At 40.8% G+C, this 23298-nt stretch overlaps 2 long non-coding RNA genes across 2 annotated transcripts; both read left to right on the top strand.

The window, feature by feature from the left end:
* Positions 1-8721: 8721 nt before the first annotated feature.
* LOC145449468 (uncharacterized) lies at positions 8722-9804 on the top strand. The gene is made up of 2 exons (XR_013918267.1): positions 8722-9308; positions 9410-9804. It is a non-coding gene; the product is annotated as an uncharacterized LOC145449468 (long non-coding RNA).
* A 9253-nt stretch (positions 9805-19057) lies between these two features.
* Positions 19058-23014, top strand: LOC145449467 (uncharacterized). The gene is made up of 2 exons (XR_013918266.1): positions 19058-21944; positions 22743-23014. It is a non-coding gene; the product is annotated as an uncharacterized LOC145449467 (long non-coding RNA).
* Positions 23015-23298: the final 284 nt, after the last annotated feature.

The following is a 23298-nucleotide window of genomic DNA, read 5'->3' as shown; positions in this document are numbered from 1 at the left end:
GACACCGATTATGCCAGGTGTCGCCAACTGAAAACGGGTCGCGGGCCAATTTCAAATTTCAAGGCCGCGGCCCGCATGAATTCAATATCGAGATAGACACAGGCCGCACACTCGCACAGTTTAACAACCACGCTATCTCGTCACCTACTTAACCCTAATGCATTGATATCTTGGTAAATTTGGGGTACCGGGCTTATTGAACGCCTTGAAATCTTAATGAACGATTGCACCGTGTGTTGATTGATCAGAGAAAAGCAGACATGGTGGTACCTGTATGACAGGGGTGGCCAACCTGCGGCCGTAGAAGCAAATTTGTGCGGCCGTGGACACGTAATTCAATTAGTAGGTGTTGGCGGCCGTGGACGTATAATTTGAATTTACGAATTGACTCCCGATTTCTTGAAAGATTTTAATTTTTCTTGAAAGTTTCTTCGCGCAGAAGCGCGCGATTCAATGTGACTTTATTTTTCGATTTTAATATAGTTGCGCACTTTGCAATCAGAGCCCCACAGTACAGTTGCGAACAGCTGCGCCACATATAGAAATACCAACTCGGAATCGTGTTCTCCTCACTATATCGACAATCCTGACGGGAGGTCAAGACATGCAAAGAACAGCATGCAACAAAGTGACTAATAATAATTGGCCTGCCCTGACCGACCCTCCACCAACTCTACCGGTGAATCTGATCACATGGGATGAGAAATAATATGTAGAACTACTAATTTTAATGACGAAATTCATGAATGAATCTGAAAAAATTTTCGCGCTTTGCGCGACTATGAACACTGAACAGCCTACATTATTTTATAGATTAGTACGGAGTTCGCCAGAAATGGACATAGACACTTTAACATGAGTATTTGGCGTCCTACTAGTTCATTACGACTACTCCCTGGAATGCGGCCGTACGCTACATGAGTAGTCGAAATGCGGCCGTGACTGGCAAAAAGATTGGCCACCCCTGCTGTATGACAGTGCTGTTCTCAAATCCTCACTGTCTTCGTCGTTATTGGCGAGAAATGGCTTTGAAGTTGCATTGCTGTCGTTAAAATACATTCATTTAATACGATTTATTCCTTGTATACGTGGATAAATGGGCGAATAATGTATCGATTCAGCAATCCGGCCCGCCAAGTACTTAATTTTCCTATATCCGGCCCGCCGACTTGGAGAAGTTGCCCGCCCCTGGGTTAGTGGTTAGTATTTACCATTTCTTAGCTACCTCGTAGCGTAGCCGCTCGCTCAAGCTACATTATCCTTCTGCAATCCTGTGTATTGTGTTACGGATCATAGGGGCTCAATTCTATTCTAACAACACCTGTATTCGCAAACTACGTAATTACCAAAAACAAGATGATTGGACGATGGAAAACAGTTATAAATCCCCGAAACAGTAGCAGTAGCGGGAACAAGTCGGACGAGGCCTGCGGGCCATTGTTTGACACCCCTGCTGTAAACATTCCAACGCACCTGCTGTTTGGACTCGATAAACGCAAAAAATCAAGGAATACTTGATATTACTAGTTTTATTGATTCAGTGGCTTTAGTTGCTAAATGAAGAATGTTCATTGTTCAATGTTCATGTTCATATATGAATGACAAGGCACGTTTCTCTCAAGAGTCCGTGCTATCGTAATGCAAACACATATCAATCAGGACAACGGGAATGGGGCATAGCATTCAAAGAGTTGTGCGATCATAGACAAGGCCTACCACATATTGGCAGTAAAAGCAAAGACACATGGAACTCATAGTTCAAAAAACGCAATAGATGACTGTGCTTAATGCAATAGTTGCGCTTGTGGACCACATTTCCTGTACATGATCAGAGGTGGTCAAAGTATAGTCAGTGTTGCTACTCGATTAGAAATAGAAGTAACGCCGTGAATTTTACTCAATTACAAGCGATAACTTCACAGACCTGCCAAAACTAATTGAAGTGAAAGTATAAATTGAAAGCTGAAAACTACACAACAAATTTTAAAAAATTGATTTGGTTGAAGGGTCACATACTGTTTGCAGTTGATAGGAGGGGCTGTCTTTGAATTCGAGACTGACGGAAAGTGACTAAAGACATTATGAATAAGTGTAATCTTGAAAAAAAATATTCAGTTGCGATACGCTGAAATCGGGCCTATTTCACGGGGTTATCATGACAATTTTAGAATTTGCAAACCAACACAAAATTACTTTGCGATTTTCAAAACCCAAAGTGTAAACGCAAAGTAGTTACTAGTTAGACAGAAATGGCAAAACCTACCAAACCATGTATGTCGTTCCTGACCACCTCTGGATATGATATTGGAATATGAAGCTACTCAGCGAACTGAAAAATAGGATTCTAAAAATTCAAGTCTAGAGATGAGTTTTGCAATATTGTCAGCAAGAAAGTAGGAACTTCTGGTCATAATAAGGTCGCCAATACTGTGATCAACCGGTAACTTACAGCCAGAAGTTGTTACATGAATAATAACATCTAGGCAGCAATATTACTTATGGCAAAGTATAAATAATCACCTCCACAGGTAAACTTGGAATTCTGGTTGAGGTTAATTAATGGGCAGGTTACATATTTAATAGCAGATTTCCCAGACAGGATATCTCCAGAAATGGCCCAGAATTATACCGTATCTTTCTATCTTGTCACGGTATCATCTGTCGCCTCAAGTGTTGACATGAGTGGGTTGACTTCTGATTTTGTCAGACCTCAATGTGATGAACGCAGCAGCGCCAAATCCCACCATGAGCACGGCTGCAAAAATAGCGCAGCAGATAAAACTAGCCTCCAAATTCCCTACAAATCGCGTCTGCTGGTCAGCAGCCCATGCACAGATGCACATAGATATGAATAGTAAAACAGCGCATACTATTGCGTATCCAACTTCCATCATTTTCCAAGGAAGTCTCTGGCACAGCGGCATGTTATACAGCTTCAAGAAATAGAGCGTCAAACTTATCAGCTGCGTCACAGTTATGAAACTGAAGGTGAAATTGGCAGCTTGCAGGGCACCGAGACCCGTTGTCGCCCAGAACTGAGTCGCAGCCAACACTATCAAGCATATCAAACTGAGTGCGCATGTTGCAATCTTGAATATTCCAATTCTTGCGGTGCAGAACTCCATATCTTTGCCAACTTTGGTTCTCTCCGTCTCCGACATGATTCTATGTTCTTTTTTACCGGTTTTCAGGAAATGCAATAAGCAGAAAATTACACAATATGGATATATACCAGTGGGGACTGTCAATGAAAACATTTTGCGTCATTTACCAAATTTGAGAATCAATTGCAACATGCTCAGTAGGGCTGTTCAAAAATAACTTTTTTTACCGGATTCCAGCCATTCACTGATTAAATTGTCAGGTTACCCTAAAAAACGCTGCACACCAAATTTGATTCGATTCTAACAAGTATAGGACTCCGCAGATCCAATTAAAATTTTTAATTTATTATGGAAAATTGAAAAAAAAAAATTTCCAAATTTTTCTGCCAACCCCATGAAATTGTTGAGCTGTCTTCAAAGACGTTGCAAAACAAATTTGAGTCAATTCCGACCAGTAGAAGCGGAGTTATGTGAGTTTTTCGATGAGAATTCTCGGATTATCCTTGATCGATGGATAATCCGCAATTTATCAACGAAAAACTCACATAACTCCGCTTCTACTGGTCGGAATTGACTCAAATTTGTTTTGCAACGTCTTTGAAGACAGCTCAACAATTTCATGGGGTTGGCAGAAAAATTTGGAAAATTTTTTTTTTCAATTTTCCATAATAAATTAAAAATTTTAATTGGATCTGCGGAGTCCTATACTTGTCAGAATCGAATCAAATTTGGTGTGCAGCGTTTTTTAGGGTAACCTGACAATTTAATCAGTGAATGGCTGGAATCCGGGAAAAAAGGTTATTTTTGAACAGCCCTAATGCTCAGCTACAGATCAGTGTCAGAAATATATCAACAAAAATTTAGATTCATTTATAAGTCAATATACTGACACTTCATATTAGCATGATATGACCGTTGGACTCGGAGGATGGGTAAATTGATGATGTCTTGCAGTTATGTAATGAATCTGTCATCAAAACTATCACAAGACAATCATAAGGATCCATTAAATCAAAAAATACACATACTTATACTGGTGACACTGTAAAAGCTCCACAGTGTAAGACAAGGCCAGATAATAACATAATTCAACAATGCAATGGCATCCTGTTTCTTAGTCAAATCACAGACACAGTGGTGTTGGAAAAACCATGGAAGATTCAGTATGATAATGTATATTACACTATTGACACGACCATGCTCTAATTCGACATAACGAATTCAATAAATCAATTCTAGGAGCTGTATTTCATTACAACAATTGCTGGTGAATCTGTAGAAATGAACATCTTGTCAATCACACAACAGTAAATATAATTCAACACTGTCATAGTCGATTCACAAAATGGCTTCCTTTATCTGTACGAAGTAATGAGAGTGCCGTGAAGCTGGCCTCAATTACGTTCAATATAGATATAATTCTTAATTACCATTATAAGAATAATACATCAAAGCATTGTGTTAGGTAAACCAAATGCCTTGTCTTCAATTTTCATACAACAAAATATTATTCACAAACCAATTTTGCAATCATAGTGGTGGTAAATACTGAATTAATCATCGTTTTCTGCCACTGTTTTCTTAGAAAAATACTCATATTGAGTCCATCGACCAAGTTGCATTATTTGGCACGTTTCATTTGTGAAATGACAAGCAAAAAGTAACAGATTGCGTGGCTGCACCATCCATGCGAATCTCATAAAAAGTCCGGAATATACACAGAGAGCAAAGGTCATTCTTGGACTGATAATTTCAGGGGATCTCTTCATGTCAGCCATAGCCGCAATAGGTATTCCCCAGTTTGCTACTGGCCCCCAAAAGTGGGTACTCATCAAGTACTGTCGAAATTCTTTACTTTTCAGGTTATTCATCATTCTTCGAGCAAACGTTGACATTCTGAATACCGGTATGATAGCTCTGCAACTGACTTACTTTTATTCACAATCTGTATGATAAAGACAACATTGTAAATTACTAAGATATTTCGTCAAAAACTTGTATATGCACTCAAAAATTTTAGTAAACTCTAACCTTCTGACAACATGATAATGACAGGCTTTCCACAGTAACAGATCGTGCAAATATGAATAGACTACATATACAAAAAAGTAATAATACTGAGACGGCCATATTTTACTGATATACTGTTCTCAACCTGTGGATGCGCCAGACTGGAATCAGTGGTTGTTTTCGTCAATAAGTTGCGCGTGACAGAAGGGTTTCTTCCATAGAATAATTAAAGAATTGAATGAAAAGTTGCGCGTGACGTTTGCCACCAATTCCACTCTGGTGGATGCGCATTGCGCATTGTTCTCGATCGAAATCAAATGCTATGTCTGTTTTATTCTTCAAATCGGTAATGGCCCACTTTCCCAGATCACTTGATTCTGCTAGCCAATACACAAGATGGCAATAACAAGATTTCACAAATCGCACGACAAGTAGGCCTATTCAAGTTCCAGGCCAGCTGATTTTGTTCAGAATGTGTTTACATATTAATACAGTCTACATGAAGCCATACCATTTCGAGTACGGTAGGCTACTAAAATCAGGGTGCCATAACTTCCAGCTGTCCTCTTTGATGGGCAACGTCTTATAAAAGTACAGTGTTATTATTTATGATTTGTTTTCATTCTGCTATATGGACGATATGCCTGAATTTTTATTCCATACTTAGCTGGATTGTTGGTGATACATTTTCTGAATGAACATCTGCCAATGAAGGTCGCAAGTATCTTATCAACTGGCACAAACTCAGATTGTGAATAGTTTTTCTTACAATTGTCTAGAAATATTTCAAAAGGTCTCTTATTGGGGCAAGCCAATGATATAAATATAAATGTATTTATATCATTGGGGCAAGCTTATCCAATAACCTTCATATGCTTTGTAATAAAACGGTATGAAACACATCCAATCGGAAACCTTGCAGTGACATTGGACATTGGGTGTCTTAAGATTTCGATACCAGTTTCATCACGTCTCCGTCATAAACCGGGTTGGAATCCCGGTACGTTTAGCGTAATATCTTTGGTGTGCCAAGGCGATTCTCAGCGTCACACCTGTGTCGTGTGTAGTCAGTAATCTAAGAGAATCTCAGAGAATAAATAGACCTAGGACAGCAAAATTTTTATTCAGCAGTAATATTTAAGGGAGTGCTAAATAGAATAATAATGCAAGCTCTTGCAAAAAATACAATCAAATATATTTTACTAACGTAAGGTTAAAGGTCAACTGCATGTCGGAAAAGACTTTTGCTTATTTCGTAGATTATGTGGTTAGGAATAAGAAAAAAATAATGAAAAGGAAAAATACGTGATAGTTTTCAAGTAATTTAAATTACAAATCGAAATTCCGAAAAACGGACCCGAAATCATCCAGCCGTGAAATGACGTCAAGTAGTTGACACAACAAAAATTCTTGTTATTCCTGTTGGCTGTTAGGTGGGATTAGTTGCATAGATTTGCTGTGGATTTGAGTCATTGAGTGAGATCATGAAGGCTGTGAAGGAGGTGATTCATAGAGTCAGATGTTATGTCGCGTATGGTTGCTCCAATACGCAATATGCCGTGCCTACAATGTCTTTACATCGCTGCCAAAATCCATCCGTATACCGTCAGGTGACCGGACGCCGCGACGGGTGTCGTTGATTTGTACATGTCGCCAATGTCACCAATGTCGACGTCTATCTATTTTGTCAATGTCGCCAATGTCACCAATGTCGGCTATGTCACCAATGTCGCCAATGCCGACATTGCCGACAATGCCGCCATTGCCGACAATTCCGACATTGCCGACGATGCCGCTCGGGGACCGAAACTAGGGTAATGTAATGACAGGATTTTTGGTGACTCGACTTGAATCAATCTTATTGGTATTGACTTGACCTGCACTCGGCTACTCAAGCACTTCGACTATCTCGCTACCTACTACGCGATTCTTGACGGGAAGACCTGCATGGCCACAAACGCAAATTATTTATAACTAATCATATTATGTATATTATTAGGCCTACGTTGAATTGAATGAACGTCGAAGTCTTTATACATTCCAGTGTAGGATTCGCGAGGAAAATACACGACCGGGCGTGGGTACGCTGGCAAAAAAGTACACCATTTCGCATTCCATTGGTGTCAGATAGTGCTCTGTCAGTGAACTTATCATTTGACTCCAAGGCCCCCAAATGAAGTGTGGACTGCGTCTCCCGAAGACAAGAAACCTGTCACCTCGATTATTTTCGAGCAAGCAAGATTATCTAACAAATGTTTATGGCATTTGCCTGTTGTGAGCGCGAAAAGACGAAAGATTTCGTGTTGACGGTTGAAACGCATTCAAGTCGAAATACAAGCAATTTCTCCTAAATCAATACTAGCCAGTCTTCAGGATTACCGGACCACGACCTAACATCGACCTCGCCCTCCGCCACATGCCACCCCATTTTGTCGCTTGCGTCTTATATTCTCTGCATTACTTTTCATTCAGTGTGCATGCCTCTTATTTACTTCGCCTAGGCTAAGGTGGGTGTCTGATCTTAATGGCTAATCCAAGTTGTTTCGACACCTTCCTATCTTTTCATTGTATCGCAGTCTTGTGATGTTTTGAAACGATGAAAATAATAATAAACCTGATTGATTGACGGTAGAGGCCGACTTTTATCAAAATGACGAGTGTCAGCTGAAAATATTCGGGTTCATTTCAATATCAATATACTATTCACTTGGGAAGGTAGGCCTACTTAATTTGAAATTTTCGTTCGTGTAAACCAGGGGTGGCCAACCAGCGGCCATAGAAGGAAATTTGTGCGGCCGTGGACACGTCATTCACTTGCCCTCTCCATCAACTCTACCGTTGAATAAGTTGAGTGACATCTTGAAACTGAATAACATCGAATCTGCGCGGTTCGCCTCAAACCGTAATTGGCGTAGGCCTAGCCTAATTGATATATCCGCTAATGCTAAAACATAACGTTCAGAAGATGTGTGTCAAGGCTCGAGTTATCAAAAGATAAGAAAGGGCTGACTTGAAACTTGAAATCGCTGTCTTATACAAAGCAGATTCCAATATAATCACTTCGATATTTTGATTTGCGAACATAGTTCGTCGTCGCCGAGATTGCGCCAAATGTGGCCCGCGACGCGATTTTGAACGGTATTATGTCTTTCTAACCAAGACGTACGCCATCATTGACTGCTTTTCATTTCTACTTACGCCATTATTGTCCGTGGTGTAAAAGACCAACAGGTGGTAAGTGCCAAATTTTTCTTTAAATAAAAAAAAGACCTTTGGAATCGTGTGTGTCTCACAAATTTTTTCGTACGTTTAGAGAATTCCAATATATTTTGACTTTTGTGACAAACCTGATGGGAGGTCAAGTAATAACAACTTGCAACAAAGTGATAACAATGCTGCGCCCACCCGATTCATCATTATATCAATTACTTGCGCTAAATGTTCAAAGACACCCCTCCCATAAGCTCTATCTGTAAATCGATCAAATGGTTGGAGAAACGATAAATGTATGATATAAAATGTGCAACTATATCAATATTATTGACGAAATTCTGATATAAATGGCCAACGTGCGTCGTATGAGTAATCCAGATTTAAAATGAAGTCAGTGTAGCTATAAGTGCCCTGTAGTGACAAACCTTCCTTGTTGCCATCAGACTTGTATAAACTACTGGATTTTCAAAAAGCGCACTATAGAACTAGAACCAGCCCTGTTTTATATGAACCCCTAGCTTGTTCAAAAATAATACAATTCCATATAGCCAAACGAAACTGATTTTATTCAACAACACACATCAAGTGGTAGCTGTGTCTGTACAGCAACTAACAACAATCAATGATCACGAGTGTTTTTTCTTCGTTTTTTGCTTGATGGCTGATCTGGGATATTGGCCAGGCTTACTTCCACTACGTTTTGGTGGAGTTCTTGTGATCATCTTCGAATCGCTCGAAACAGACGTCTTTTAATCAGCATGAAAATTTTTTCGGGGAATGTACTTCAGGAAATCATGGTAAATCTTTTCCTGTTGCTCATCGGGCAAAACGCTCCAATCCCACTGCGGGACAAGAAATTTATCGCAGCAACCGATCATACGATAGGGCCCAGTTATGCTTCTCCGAGCATCAACATATTGCGTCGAAACTGCCGTGTGCAAGGTGTCAATCAGTTCTGGAATCTTTTCAAGTTTCCAACCAGTAAGTCGTTTGAATACATGGTTCATACTTTCGTTGTTGTTATTTGTCCAATATGCGTTTCCGGGAGATATCTTGCCAGTTTTCCAAACTTTGTTTTTTAGCAAATTGAACATTCGTTTCTGAAGGTATGGAATCAACTTTGGACAGTCCGAATGGCAGCGTGAAATCACTTGACTTTGACGTTGTTCGAACTCATCTTCCGTGGCACTGTCGAGAAGACTCAAAACATTTTTGACTAAACTCAGTCTCAGATCTTTGCTGACTCCAATGCCATTTTGCAGCTTCTCATTAAGATTTTCCTTCAAATGCTTCAGGCAAAGTATATGCGTACACCTGGGAAACGAGCTCTCGATGGCTGTATGAAGAGCAATTTCGTTATCAGTACCAACGGTTAACCGAGTGAAGTCTGGACCAAGAGATGTTGCGAGCTGGTTAAAAAAGTCTTTATACGTTCCAGTATCCGATTTGTGGTGCAAATACAATGGACCAATAAAGATGGGGTGATCAGTGGTTCTGCCACTGATTAGTTTCATGTTTTTAAATACTGCAGCAGTCACGTAGACGTTTCCCAAGTTGTATGTTTTGTCAAAGCCGAGAACCGCATTACCTGTAACGCATTGATTTTTCAGATCTATCATTTGTTCGTCAGTGTTCAAAATTATGCTAGGGCAGTGGTTCTCAACCTTTTTGTCTTCGCGGACCCCTTTCGGATCGTCACGGACCCCCGCGGACCCCACGAAGTTTAAGTTCAGATTTAGCTCAATTGCAACTGTCTTCTGTCTTGTGCAAACGACAGCTGTAGGCTTAGTGATAAACAGCAACAAAATGACCGTTCTTGAAAATAAGATCACATTATTCGTGTATAAATTGGGCTCACTTCTATTATTTCAAAGCTAATTCTGCAACCACAATTCTTGAAATCGTGGCCGTGTCTTGAAAATACGCGCCTTCGATTTGATATGAACGAGTGCCGAAAATCCAATACCACAAATATGTGTGGTGAATGTGGCAATAACGTGTAACGCTTCCGATGACACATTTGGGTATGATCGCAACAAATATGGGACCAAAAAGATTTTTAATGAACATATAACGTCAAGCCTGGTCGTTTCTATATAGCAGCTTATCGTGAATTCATGATGGAAAGACCGTTGTGTATATTCCAGGAGAAAATGGATTTTATAAACATTTCGAAGTCACCGTGATTGACGTTACCCATCCCACTTTTTTCGCCGATCCCGAACAAAACATCTCTATACAGCAAAATCTTTGTATCGGTGGGCAATTGGCAATTTACGAATTAAAATGAGTCTGCACAGCAGGATATTTCACCTCAGATCGGCATTCTGTTGATGTGAGCTCTGGAGTTTTACTAGTAATGAAGCGAGACTGCCTCGTGATTTTTCTAATTAATAAAAATACAAGTTTGGTTATCAATTATTTTGAGGCTTCGCGGACCCCCTGAAAATGCTTCACGGACCCCCAGGGGTCCGCGGACCCCCGGTTGAGAACCACTGTGCTAGGGGGACTGTCTTCAGAATGGATTACCTTTTTAACAAAACTGGATGTCTGTGCCATGTTGAACACTTGCAGCATTTCGTCAGCAAACCCTCCCTTAGTATAAATCTTCTTGTCAGATTGCTCATGTTTTGTCCGATATTTGGTATGGTGGATTTGATATGGGTTTCGTGGCCTGTTCGTGCAGTCTGTCGCCTCCGTTTGCAACTTGCCGTAAAGTATATTTGCGGGAATATAGGGGCATTTCTCTTTTATTTCAGCCATAATGTTAGGATGCGTCCGAATATAGGTTTCCTTATTTTTACGGCTGTTTCCGTGAGCTTGGCATTCCTGTGTCTCACCTTTATATTCAACAAGAGCTACGGGGGGCGCATTTTCATCTTCGATCCAGGAAATTCTTTTTTTTAATTTGTTTCCTTTCAGGGTTGCGTAATACCTTCCAACTTTAATAACGCTTTTAGGATCTGGTTGGGGCGAGAGCTCGTGATATCCTCGCTGGTCTGAGTCGGGCATCTTTTTTCTGGTGCAAAAAGCCCCATTTTTTATTTTTGGGGTGTAGACCATGGTATAGGCTTTCTCCGACTTGACGTATTGGGAGTAATTTTGCTTTGTTTCATTCCAAGCTCCCATGTCGTCCCAAAATATGCGTAGCTTGTTGGTTCTCCTTCTATCTATGTTTTGGGAATTGTCCACTAAAAAGTAAACGTTGCTCTTTCTACCTAACGGTATACATTTTACCGGTGTGCTGCAGTCATCCAGCAGGAGAGTTACTACGTCGTCTATCCCCAGATATTCCCCAAACCGCAACTGATTACCACCAATGGGAAATTTTTCCGGAGATCCGCATGCTTTTGCGCTAGGTATTGTAGAATCTTCAATTTGTTCCTCTTCGCATTTAATTTTTGTCGGGCCAAAGTTGCCCGACTTTTCGACAGTGTCTATTGAATCTGGTATCTTCTGCTGTTGTAGGCCTACCTCCGAATCAATTATTACCGGATTGAAGCTTTCTGACTTTTCCGCAGTATCGATTGACTCTGGCATCTCCTGGCATTGTTCTTCAGAATGAATATCTGACGGGTCCGATATAATCGTAATTTCATTGAAACCCATATTTTTTTCCGCATTCTTTTCAAAAATCGGAATAATATGGTCAGGCTGAAACAGTTCGTTATATGATGGTACAGTCATCCGACTCCACATCACAGTTATGGAGCAACACTGGGAGGACTTGACTCCTCGTCCACAACATATTCTTGAAAATGGCTGACTCAAGTATTCGTTGAACATAGCCGGGGGCAAGTAAGAACGAATTCGCTTGCGGATGGCAGCGCTCAATGCATAAAAATGCAGAAGTTCTGAATATTTTCCTGGTTTGCAAGTTTTCTCGACGAGACTGGTGTATTCAGACACGATCACACGATGATCTCTAATAAGATCTACGAAACCTCTACAACTCTCGTCATAGTATTTCCTGTTTTCTATTATCTCTAGGGCGGTCAGTAACCTAAGCCGCAGATGATATTGCTCTGTACCGTAAATCGTCAAGGATATTGCTCGATAAAAGCAATTGCCGTCTCCAACGACGGGCAAAGCTTTCGAATTCATGCTGGCTGCAGGGTGATACAAGTCCAGTATTTTCATAGCAACTTCATCAGCAGGAGTGCTCTCAACGTCAACCGGAGCAAGATCCGGCTCCGTCGCCGAATACAGTTCTAGAAGTTGTCTGATGGATTTCGAATTGTTCGGTGATTGTTCCAAATATTTCAATGCCAATTCGTAATTAAAATCTTCATCTTTGATAAGAATACACTTTGAACAAACATATAGCAGCTTTTCCCATTTGCGTAAATTGACTATTTTGGTGCACGAAGAATGAACCCATAACTTGCAATTGTCGCATTCAATGCATTCGTCCAAGCAAATATTTGTGCAAACGATACATTGCTGCGTACGCCTGGTGTGAACATTCATCCGGGAATTCAGATTGTTGTATACAATTCGCTATTCTATCCTAGAGATCTATAGCGTGAAAATGTAGTATGCATACCACGTTATAACTAAATTTATTTTCGGCAACTAATATTTTTTTCAGAAGTAGAAATCATCTGATATGCGTCCCATCGACCAAATCTACTGTAGGAGACTATAATAGACTGAGCAGTTTTCAGACATTTTATTTTCTTCTTATACTTGAAGTTGTTTCGACATATCTTTGGAAATCGCTATCACTACTTGAAATTGTACTTCTACTTCTACTCGAGTACCAACGCTGACTATACTTTGACCACAGTAGTTAAACTCCAAATTATAACAGGCACGTGGTCTGTTCTACGGCCTTAGACGCACATCCTGTCATTTTGGGTCCTGCTAACACTCGATCTATCCATTTTAATTCCAAGCTAAGTATTCACCCTGTTCTCAGTCTCAAAGTATTCACCCTGTTCTACTTTCGATACGGCTGAAAAATTGTTAAGCTCTTGTTTATATTCTACACAGTGCCTTTGATAGCTTACCTAAATATATAATCGCTGCTGGGAGCAACCATGACTTGGGGCCTTATGCACCGAGAGAGTTGAACCTTGACAATGATCAAAATCGCCTGATCGGCTTTCATCATTGTCTTACGATAGGTAAAGCAAGTTCAAGTTCTCTCGGTTTTGGGTGATATTTGAACCGCCAGTGTCGGTGGTTCAAATCAAGGTCGACGCGAAAAATTGTTAAATGATGAACTTTCGGAGCGAGATCATTTCATACGCGACAATGGTGCAAAGCGATCAACAATGAACTTGATCATTGATCACGGTAACGCAGGTCACGATCAACTCTGGGCTGACAATGGTGCATAAGGCACTAAATGTATTAACCCAGTTATCAGTATATGGCCGTTCAGATTCTGCGTTGTTTGAGCTTCACGATTATTCATTCGACAGCACTGTGACTCCATTGCCGTTGAGAGTGTTGCGAAAATAGTAGGAATCAACATATTATGAACAATTTAACATAGTTATGTCATTGCCAACATAATGGCACTTCATATTAGACTACTTTGGTGGACAGTCCTATATTTTTGAGCAGTTGGGCGACAATTATCGCCAACAGAAGTAGACAAGCCAGGCGACTGAAAATTTCTCGATCGGTTTTGAAATATCTCAAAAAGCTTAAAAAACACATCGATACAGCATGTGTGTCGCTGCCTTACTCGACACTCTCTAGTCACGTTATAGCGTGTAAGCTGCACTATATTTGAACGTATATGGTCTTCGAATGACCCGCTCCAAGAAAAGAATCATTTTGATACCAGTTGAGAATAATAATTAAACATCTTCGGGCGGAATCGTTGTTATATTGACTTCTTTATATGATGCTATTTCGTGACCTCCTATATCTGCTATGACAGAAGATATGGAAATCGTCAAAACGTACCAAACTAAAAGACGCACATGATTTCATATTGGTATTTCTTTACTGGCAAATAATTTTTTCCTTGCGGGATGGCATTTGTCCTGTAGGGTTAAGGTCGCCAGGGCAGGAACATTCGACGCCAGCCATTGAGGCGCCTATGGACAATTAAACAAATATGTATGTATGTATATATATCGAAGTATTCGGTCAGCACAAGGGCATTCCTTTTCGGCCAAGGTCTTCTCGCTGCTGATCGTTCTGGCACACTTCACGGAGTCGCATGTTACATTGCTTCTAACTTCATATGTCTTGGTGCGTCGTGGCGCAGTACTGACCGACGCCGAAGTCTCCCATTTCCATAAATCATGCGTATTTTGTTGGGTGACGGGGCCGCCAACATCAAGACACATGAAAATATTAAATCGCACGAAAAAAATTGTGAGACACACACGATTCCAAAGGTCTTTTTTTTATTTAAAGAAAAATTTGGCACTTACCACCTGTTGGTCTTTTACACCACGGACAATAATGGCGTAAGTAGAAATGAAAAGCAGTCAATGATGGCGTACGTCTTGGTTAGAAAGACATAATACCGTTCAAAATCGCGTCGCGGGCCACATTTGGCGCAATCTCGGCGACGACGAACTATGTTCGCAAATCAAAATATCGAAGTGATTATATTGGAATCTGCTTTGTATAAGACAGCGATTTCAAGTTTCAAGTCAGCCCTTTCTTATCTTTTGATAACTCGAGCCTTGACACACATCTTCTGAACGTTATGTTTTAGCATTAGCGGATATATCAATTAGGCTAGGCCAGGGGTTCTCAGCCGATCTTTGCCCGTGGCCCATTTTCCGGTTTGAAAATGTTCTGTGGCCCACCTCTTATCCTAGATTCATAGTCCCGTTCAAGGCGTGGTCATCGCTGGCGCCGATATGCATATTTCTCTAAAATATGCGCATTTTTCTCTTACTGATCATTACAAATGTAGATCTTCAAAGCAATGAAATCGCGCCCAGCGCGACGAAAATTTTAAAGTTGAATAAATCTCCTCCAACAAACAAACGACCAAAGAAATTTGGGCCCCTTTGAGCTCCCCCAATTGGGAGTTTTAGGTGCGGCAGTTGCGGTCCTGGTAGATCGTATAACTCTTGCGTACATTAATATGGCCGCTGTTCCACTCACGTCGCGAAACTCAATAATCTAATCCCCGTATCCACGGTGTGATTGGGGTTTTAGTTCCACTATGGTGCGGATTGGGGCTGGGCCAGCCTCAAACAATTCTTTGGTGATACTGCAGCACAGATGTAGAGAAAGAATATTTCAATGTTCAAGCTGTACAATGTAGCCTACATATATGTCCTGTATCTACTGAAGTTGCGAAGTCGATCAGTCCAATGGTAGAATCATTTCATGTGACTCTTACATTATGTACTATGATTTCAAGGCCGAAAATTTTGAACCGACTCCAAACATTAATGTGCTGCTCTAAATCCTCAACGCATCACGATTCGTTGCGGTGGTGCGGTATACTTCGATAGGAAGTTGAATTAATAATAAATTGCGATTATGGCTATTCTTATATTACAATAATACGACCTGCCAAAGTACCGTCAATCTATATCAAATACAGCACTTCTGTCCGAGTTTAATGAACACCCCTTTCAACGGCATACGACATACGACACTGCTGGTATACTTGGTCACTTCAGCACTAAGTTCAAGTTAATATATAATTGAAATTATTTTCGTTGACTTTAGCCGTAGGTTGTCGTAACCGGGGGATAAACGCCTTTACGTCCCTTCAGAGTCGGATGAAAAACTTACGGCAGCCTACGTAAAATTTGATAATATGAATATATTTTTGAGCGAATAACAGAACAAATATAACCAACTTTTCACTAGTTCTACAATATCCCAAATAGCTCTGTGGCCCACCTCAAATGCTCCTGTGGCCCACCAGTGGGCCATGGCCCACCCTTTGAGAACCCCTGGGCTAGGCCTACGCCAATTACGGTTTGAGGCGAACCGCGCAGATTCGATGTTATTCAGTTTCAAGATGTCACTCAACTTATTCAACGGTAGAGTTGATGGAGAGGGCAAGTGAATGACGTGTCCACGGCCGCACAAATTTCCTTCTATGGCCGCTGGTTGGCCACCCCTGGTTTACACGAATGGAAATTTCAAATTAAGTAGGCCTACCTTCCCAAGTGAATAGTATATTGATATTGAAATGAACCCGAATATTTTCAGCTGACACTCGTCATTTTGATAAAAGTCGGCCTCTACCCTCAATCAATCAGGTTTATTATTATTTTCATCGTTTCAAAACATCACAAGACTGCGATACAATGAAAAGATAGGAAGGTGTCGAAACAACTTGGATTAGCCATTAAGATCAGACACCCACCTTAGCCTAGGCAAAGTAAATAAGAGGCATGCACACTGAATGAAAAGTAATGCAGAGAATATAAGACGCAAGCGACAAAATGGGGTGGCATGTGGCGGAGGGCGAGGTCGATGTTAGGTCGTGGTCCGGTAATCCTGAAGACTGGCTAGTATTGATTTAGAAGAAATTGCTTGTATTTCGACTTGAATGCGTTTCAACCGTCAACACGAAATCTTTCGTCTTTTCGCGCTCACAACAGGCAAATGCCATAAACATTTGTTAGATAATCTTGCTTGCTCGAAAATAATCGAGGTGACAGGTTTCTTGTCTTCGGGAGACGCAGTCCACACTTCATTTGGGGGCCTTGGAGTCAAATGATAAGTTCACAGACAGAGCACTATCTGACACCAATGGAATGCGAAATGGCAGTGGCGGCTCGTCCTATAGGGCAACTGGGGCATTGCCCCACCTAAAATTCTGTTAAATAACAATTCTTTACCATGTATAGACGCACACTAGGGTTGTCCAAAATTTGGAAAATCTCAAAATTTATGCGTATCCATGTCTCATTTTATAGATTATAGATAAAAAACGTCAATGAACCTGCAATAAGCTCACAGGAAAGTCGTTAACATTTGTCTAAATGCGTTTGAAAGTAGCTGCCGCAGAGTGGGCGTGTCAGCGACCATAGAACGGCAAGCAGACTAGTAATCACGAAATCACGGCGCTTGATTGGCTAATCTGCTATGCTTCAATGATCACGACGGTGGCGGCTTGCTGATCAGCTGGTCAAGGAGTCGGCTAACGGCGGTGATTCTGTAAGCGCATTGTAGGTTGGTCCGCAGATAATGATTTAAGATTAATTCAGAACATGTTGAGTGACGAGATACATGATGAACAAAGAACAGCTGCTTCGCAAAAACTTTAAATACATGACGTGATGGCTTATTGTGAAGGCAACCGTTGTAGCCTGTATGCCTTGTTTTCATCGAGGGAAGCACAAAAACACGAGAATAAATATTGCAAAGGCGCTTAAAATGCAAGTGGCGAACGAGCTTCTAGTTTCAGAGGGGATGTTCCATGATTGAATACAAATATAAAACTTGACATTGACACTACTGTGTCTGATCTTATCTTGTCGTAGTAGCCTATATAGTTGAAGTCTTAAAAGCTGTACGGGCTGTATGAATCAGCCATTTACGCTTGGCACTTGTCACATTCTTGCAGCATAATGAATCATACCCGCGAGTGCTGTCTAAGTCCTCAATGATGCCCCGGAAAAAGGTCTAAAGGCAAGCATAGACTATGTAGGTAGGACCAGCAAGAAGACCGTTCATGCATTGTTTAGCATGTCCATAATGAATCATAGATCATTACCGGCTGCATCACGACTAATGCTTGAATCAAACCAGACATGGACGTAAAAAAGAATGTATTGAAGCGGTGCGGTAGTTACATTTCTTTAGAGTCCCAATGTAAGCTACCTGATCGGCCCATATATCTTCTGAGCATACGGGATTGTGTCCAGAATCCAACACACATGGTGTGCTGCACCAGTTTGGCGATAAGTAATATACCTGCACTGCACCCAGAAAAGCAGGAACACTTGACGTAATCTCAATCATGTCAGATAGGTATTTCTGGGATCTATAAGTTCACAAGCATTCGCTGTTTCACCTCTGTTATGCCTGAAGGAGGGTATTGTTCTGAACCATATCGTTATCTAGTTTTAACAGTAAAATTCAATGACCAAGTGTCTCATTTTAGTATTTAATCACCAACGTACAATCCTCGCCACCTCATCCGCGTCAGCGGTGTCTTACAAAAGTCTAGAGGTGGGCCGTGCTATAAGTCGGCAGTTACGGAAAATAAGAAGAATATCGGCCTGGTGTAAATGACCATAGTAGTCGACAAACACCATGAATACCCCAAAAAACAAACAAACAAAACCAACGTACAATGCGCTTACAGAATCATCATTGCCGTTAGCGTAGGCTTACCATACGTCCTCTTTTAAGAGGATTTGTCCTCTTTTTTGACTTTTTTGAAAGTGTCCTCGGAGGACGCCCCTTTGTCCTCTTTTTTAAGATTTTGTCCTCTTTTTTGAAAATTTAGGCCAGATTTAGAGCAAATTGCGAGTGATATGCCGCAAATTAGCACAGAAGTGACGCTCCGGCGGGTATTTCGGAGTGAAAAACGGTGATTTTAGCTCTGAGCGAAAAGATGACCTTTTTTTTTTAGTCATCCACCTGGCAATGTGGAGAGAAAAACGGTATTTTGAGCTCTGAGCGGAAAAGATGACCTTTTTTTTTTAGTCAACCGATCGCAAAGTGGGAAAAATTCACCGGTTTTTGAGAATTCTACTCCGGTTTTGCAGGTTGCAAATTTCTGAAAAAGTGTCCTCTTTTTAGATTTCCAAAATATGGTAAGCCTACGTTAGCGTACTTCTTGAACTAGTAGAAGCACATAATCAGCAAACCGCCGTGGTCGTGATCATTGAAGCATAGCTGATTAAACAATCAAGAGACGTGATTTCGTGATTACTATTCTTTTCGCCGTTCTATGGTCGCTAACACGCCCACTCTATGGCAACTACTTTCAAACGCATTTAGACAAATGTTAACGACTTTCCTGTAAGCTTATTGCAGGTTCATTGACGTTTTTTTTTCAATAATCTACAGAATGAGACATGGATACGCATCTTTTTTGAGATTTTCCAAATTTTGGACAACCCTAACGCACACCTATCTATATAAACCGAAATCACAGCGAAAATCGTATACTTCTTGTCCTTTCGCTTGTAAACGCCCATATATAGCGAAGTCTCTGCGAAAATCGAATTCTCTTCTGTGTTTTCGCTTTGCGAATGCCTAGCCGGGGCTTGCCCCGGTAGCGCTCATAACAAGCTTTCACTATCTATTCTCTCAAAGCCGCGCCCAATAAAGAAACGGTGATTTACTCTCTCCTATTCATAAAATTACCGAGCAACCGGGGCACGATAGCTCTGTGCCCTTAAGGTGTGATGTAACAATCGTATCTATAGCTAAACTCTGTTACCGTCATATGAGTTTAGTCGACCTTTGCTGGTATAGGTCGATTTTAATGGGGTTTCACACCATGAAAACTCTTGAAACTTGTTATGTCATGTCGTGATGGTGGTATTTAACACTGCCCCAAGTTTCAGGGTTTCTACTTAAAGTTTAGGGTAGTAATTCCGTTTCCGAAGTTGAGTGTGTGCTGATCCGTCATGTATCGCAAACAGATTTTACTCAAAAGCCGGTAATGGTATCCATTGGTTTTGACGATGTTCAATACTGAGATCGGTTATGACATTTGGCACGGTAAGTCTTAATGTTAGTATCGAACGCTGTACCAAGTTTTAAGTTTGTCACTGAACTGTGTTAGTGGTAATTTCGTTTCCTAATTCGAGTGAGAGCTGACTCGTCATTTATCGCTAACAGATTATACGCAAAGCCGGTATTGGTCTCTATTGATTTTAACGATGCTCCTTACCTAGATCCGTCATAAGCTTTTGCACGGTATGTCTTGATTTTAGTATCGAACGCTGTGCCAAGTCTCAAGGTTGACACTCAATGATTAGGGCAGTAATTTCGTTATCAAGGTCGAGTATGGTAAAGATGTGCTCCGATCTGACACTTTAGCCTACAACACATTGCGGATTTCACCCAAAAGCCGGTGTATCTGCGGTAACGTTAACTGAGATGATGATATCATTCTCAGTTTGCATTCAAATATTTACTTTGATATTATATTCTCCAATGTCAATTTCACCGTGAAATTGTGGTCTTCAAGCCCTTTGCTTACAACCCCCTGTCAAGCGCGATAGTTATTTGGTTTTCGATGGCGGCTAACAGCTGATTACTTGATCAGCCTATTCCTCAGTAAATTTTACGCAGAATTCGGTGTTGGTCTGTTCGCATTAATTTTGACAGTGTACCATACCGAAAAGGGCCATGAGGCCACTTCTCGATAATGTCATGTAACAGTGTACCAAGTTTAAGGCTTTCATCCACGTATTTATTCGGTAATATATTTTCCAAAGGCGATTTCGCAGCAGACCTATAAGACAGTAATAAAAACGTATGTGTCGTGTTACAGTCTCCAGTTTCAAGGCCAAAATCTCTTATGCTGTACCGACTACCGAGACCAAATTTCCGAGGCTGCTATTCTTAGTTCTTTAGAATGATGTTTTGGATTCAATAGGACAGGCCCAATCTATGAGATAACAATTGCGTATCTGTCCGAATTCGTTGACCTTTCCAATTAGGCTTACGCTATCTCTCGAGTTATAGTCATTTCCATTTCTGCAGATAATTAGTCAGGTCTAATGCGAACATGAACCGTGTTGAATCTTTGTTCCGTACGCCGTTTACGCAGTTACCACACTTCAAGTTACAGCTCACCAGCGGACCTCTCGTGGCACATACGTTAAAATCACTGTTGCCGGGAAATTCATGTTACCGTACCATCATTAAGTTACTTGTTTACGTTGGAAAACGCCCTTGTGACGTCATCTTGATAAAAAGTCGCTTGCAGCCCTTGCCCCACCACCCGATATTGTCACGAGCCGCCACTGCGAAATGGTGTACTTTTTTGCCAGCGTACCCACGCCCGGTCGTGTATTTTCCTCGCGAATCCTACACTGGAATGTATAAAGACTTCGACGTTCATTCAATTCAACGTAGGCCTAATAATATAAATAATATGATTAGTTATAAATAATTTGCGTTTGTGGCCATGCAGGTCTTCCCGTCAAGAATCGCGTAGTATGTAGCGAGATAGTCGAAGTGCTTGAGTAGCCGAGTGCAGGTCAAGTCAATACCAATAAGATTGATTCAAGTCGAGTCACCAAAAATCCTGTCATTACATTACCCTAGTTTCGGCCCCCGAGCGGCATCGTCGGCAATGTCGGAATTGTCGGCAATGGCGGCATTGTCGGCAATGTCGGCATTGGCGACATTGGTGACATAGCCGACATTGGTGACATTGGTGACATTGGTGACATTGGCGACATTGGCGACATTGACAAAATAGATAGACGTCGACATTGGCGACATGTACAAATCAACGACACCCCGCCGCGACCAAAAGTGCGGACTTAATAGACAACCAAAGGCAGAGACATTTTCAATGACGTATCCGAGATACGAAACGCGCAATAAAGTTGACTGCTGACCACGGAAACTCTCACACTTAGTGCCGACGTACTGCAGTAGTGCCGTTCATACTTTATTTTCACGCACCAGTGAAATTGTGGTAATGGCAGAGGATCGCACTTCTAAAGCCATGCAAAGTGTCCAAAATCGGTTAGTGAAAATGTACTGTGTTAGCTGGTATTGTAAGAGTGTAACTAACCGTTTATAGTAGTATTGACTGTGGTACAGTAGTCATCAAAGTATAGTTATTGTTTACACTCATGTGCATGTGCAATCATCATCATCATCATCATTCGTTTATAAGCAATTTTATCAGTTCAATACACCACAAAAAATGCGATACAATGAAAAGTCAGGAAGATGTCTAAGCAACAAGGAGTAGTCTATGGAAGAACTAGGGCGGCATGACATGGGAAGCGAGATCGATAGATCAGTCGTGGTCCGGTAATCTTGAGGATGGACTGTATATAGGCAAATAACTAAAATAAGTATGCCTTGAAAAACTTTGAGTAGAAGTGTACGTAGTCTGAAATAAAGCCACTTAAAAATCAATCAAGAAAAAAGATGTATAAAGGCATTAGTTAATAGGAGTCTGTAACCTGCTGACTTCATGATCTATAATGGTTATGTCGCAGAGCTCATTTTATTGGAAGAGTTGCTATTACTTTTGAAAATAAACTTCTGTTTGTGTACATGTGTAGTCATATAATCATATTAGTTACTTAAGTTACTGAATGAAGACTGTCAGATATCAGTGACTAAATCTCTCAAGATATCGACAACTCAGTAAAAGATTAAAACGTATCACTATCACCATAGCAGTCCAAAAGTTGGGTAGGATGCAGTTGGAAATCCTTCATTTTTATGATACTTCGGAACAGCATTTGGTATACTGCCTTTGATTCGACTTTATTATAAAAATCTGCAATGTTTTTACACCTGCTTTAGATTCCTGCAATGAAGAAGTCGACGCATGTATTCAAGCAAGATCAGATACGGCGGAGTCGACCAAGTCAATTGCGATGGCTTCCTCATTCAACTAGCGGCATCGTGAAAATTAGTTGAAGCCATTGCTGGACAAAAGAAGCTATTGTTGGACACAAAACTATATTTCTCTCCCTGACACAGTAGTACTGTTGATGGATTGGTTGTTGCATTTATTATTTTCAATACAATTATTCTTTCGCGAAGCATTGCAAAATTGAAATCGTTTGAAAATACTAAATGTGAATTTTGATCGAATGTACAGACAGGATTTCTCGTTCGTTTGTGTTGCAGAATCCCAATGGCCAGCAAACAAAACTTCCGTACACAGTTTTTCTCAGCTTCCTGAAAAGCATAATTATTGTGTTACTGACGGGTAATTACTTGGCACCCGACTCAACGTTTCATGTGAATGAGACTCATTCGCTCATGCATCGAACTATATGGTATAATTATATGACAATATTCCTGATGATATCTATAGTGAGATATCTCTCTGATTGAGCTACTGATTGAAATC

The sequence above is a fragment of the Botryllus schlosseri genome, chromosome 11, assembly GCF_051294905.1.
Source record: "Botryllus schlosseri isolate E-star chromosome 11, Bs_hap1, whole genome shotgun sequence".
Taxonomy (NCBI): domain Eukaryota; kingdom Metazoa; phylum Chordata; class Ascidiacea; order Stolidobranchia; family Styelidae; genus Botryllus; species Botryllus schlosseri.
Note: the sequence above shows the minus strand (reverse complement) of the source record. Positions and strands in the feature narration are given on the sequence as shown.